At 65.6% G+C, this 2,500-nt stretch overlaps 1 non-coding gene across 1 annotated transcript; it reads right to left on the bottom strand.

Moving 5' to 3' along the window:
• Positions 1 to 1,860: 1,860 nt before the first annotated feature.
• LOC141979832 (5S ribosomal RNA) lies at positions 1,861 to 1,979 on the bottom strand. Its single transcript, XR_012637222.1, has one exon. It is a non-coding gene; the product is annotated as a 5S ribosomal RNA (ribosomal RNA).
• Between the last annotated feature and the right edge of the window lie 521 nt (positions 1,980 to 2,500).

Raw genomic sequence — 2,500 nt, 5'->3', positions numbered from 1 at the left:
GCTCCGGGTTGACCTGGTGGCCGGAGGAGAATTAAGCCCGGAGCCCGGGGCAGGGCGACCCCGGACGGACGGGGCTCCGCCGGCCCCTGCCCGCGGGGGCAGGCTCCGGGTTGACCTGGTGGCCGGACGGGGAATAAGCCCGGAGCCCGGGGCAGGGCGACCCCGGACGGACGGGGGTCCGCCGGCCCCTGCCCGCGGGGGCAGGCTCCGGGTTTGACCTGGTGGCCGCTCGGGACTTAAGCCCGGAGCCCGGGGCAGGGCGACCCCGGACGGACGGGGGTATGCCGGCCCCTGCCCGCGGGGGCAGGCTCCGGGTTGACCTGGTGGCCGGTTTGCTTTCGGGCCACCAGGTCAACCCGCTGCCTGTATGGGGTTGACCTGGTGGCCGCTTTCCTTCCCGGCCACCAGGTCAACCCGCTGAATGTATGGGGTTGACCTGCTGGCCGCTTTCCTTCCCGGCCACCAGGTCAACCCGCTGAATGTATGGGGTTGACCTGCTGGCCGCTTTTCTTCCCGGCCACCAGTCAACCCGCTGAATGTATGGGGTTGACCTGCTGGCCGCTTTCTTCCCGGCCACCAGGTCAACCCGCTGAATGTATGGGGTTGACCTGCTGGCCGCTTTCCTTCCCGGCCACCAGGTCAACCCGCTGAATGTAGGGGGTTGACCTGCTGGCCGCTTTTCTTCCCGGCCACCAGGTCAACCCGCTGAATGTATGGGGTTGACCTGCTGGCCGCTTTCCTTCCCGGCCACCAGGTCAACCCGCTGAATGTATGGGGTTGACCTGCTGGCCGCTTTCCTTCCCGGCCACCAGGTCAACCCGCTGAATGTATGGGGTTGACCTGCTGGCCGCTTTCCTTCCCGGCCACCAGGTCAACCCGCTGAATGTATGGGGTTGACCTGCTGGCCGCTTTCCTTCCCGGCCACCAGGTCAACCCGCTGAATGTATGGGGTTGACCTGCTGGCCGCTTTCCTTCCCGGCCACCAGGTCAACCCGCTGAAAGTATGGGGTTGACCTGGTGGCCGCTTTCCTTCCCGGCCACCAGGTCAACCCGCTGAAAGTATGGGGTTGACCTGGTGGCCGCTTTCCTTCCCGGCCACCAGGTCAACCCGCTGCCGGCATGGGGTTGACCTGCTGGCCGCAGAGGGGCAGGCTCCGGGTTGACCTGGTGGCCGGACGGGGATTAAGCCCCGGCTCGGAGCAGGGCAAGCCCGGGCGGAGGGGGGTCCGCTTGGCCCCTGCCCGCGGGGGCAGGCTCCGGGTTGACCTGGTGGCCGGTTTGCTTTCGGGCCACCAGGTCAACCCGCTGAATGTATGGGGTTGACCTGCTGGCCGCTTTCCTTCCCGGCCACCAGGTCAACCCGCTGAATGTATGGGGTTGACCTGCTGGCCGCTTTCCTTCCCGGCCACCAGGTCAACCCGCTGAATGTATGGGGTTGACCTGCTGGCCGCTTTCCTTCCCGGCCACCAGGTCAACCCGCTGAATGTATGGGGTTGACCTGCTGGCCGCTTTCCTTCCCGGCCACCAGGTCAACCCGCTGAATGTATGGGGTTGACCTGCTGGCCGCTTTCCTTCCCGGCCACAGGTCAACCCGCTGAAAGTATGGGGTTGACCTGCTGGCCGCTTTCCTTCCCGTCCACCAGGTCAACCCGCTGAATGTATGGGGTTGACCTGCTGGCCGCTCTGCTTCCCGGCCACCAGGTCAACCCCCCTGCCGGTATGGGTTGACCTGCTGGCCGCAGAGGGCAGGCTCCGGGTTGACCTGGTGGCCGGCAGGGACTTCAGCCCCAGGGCCCCTGGCAGGGCGACCCTGCCCTTGTTCCCCAGAAAAGGAGAGAGCTGGCTCGCAGCGGGAAAAGCTGCCTACGGCACCTGGGATTCCCAGGCGGTCACCCATCCAAGTACTAGCCAGGCCCGGGACGGTTTACCTTCCGAGATCGGACGGGATCGGGGGCCTTCCGTCCGGTATGGCCGTAGGCACTCGGCTCCGGTCCGCCTCGTCCCCTTTCCCTTACTGACTCCCCTGCCTCGGGTGGGCCCGATCCTTTTTTTCCGTTTTTTTTTTTTTCCGCTCCGGAGGCTTCGTGAGCCCCCCCCCAACACCCCTTTGGGGGTCGGTGAAATTTTTTTTTTCAGACTTCCAGGGGCCCGATCCTGGCCGCGGGCACCCGGCTCCGGGCACCCGGCTCCGGGCCGCCTCGTCCCCTTTCCCTTACTGACTCCGCTGCCTCGGGTGGGCCCGATCCTTTTTTCCGTTTTTTTTTTTCCGCTCCGGAGGCTTCGTGAGCCCCCCCCAACACCACTTTGGGGGTCGGTGAAAAAATTTTTTTCAGACTTCCAGGGGCCCGATCCTGGCCGCGGGCACCCGGCTCCGGGCACCCGGCTCCGGGCCGCCTCGTCCCCTTTCCCTTACTGACTCCCCTGCCTCGGGTGGGCCCGATCCTTTTTTCCGTTTTTTTTTTTTTTTCGCTCCGGAGGCTTTATGAGCCCCCCCCAATAC

This window comes from Natator depressus, chromosome 28, assembly GCF_965152275.1.
Source record: "Natator depressus isolate rNatDep1 chromosome 28, rNatDep2.hap1, whole genome shotgun sequence".
Classification (NCBI taxonomy): Eukaryota; Metazoa; Chordata; order Testudines; family Cheloniidae; genus Natator; species Natator depressus.
Note: the sequence above shows the minus strand (reverse complement) of the source record. Positions and strands in the feature narration are given on the sequence as shown.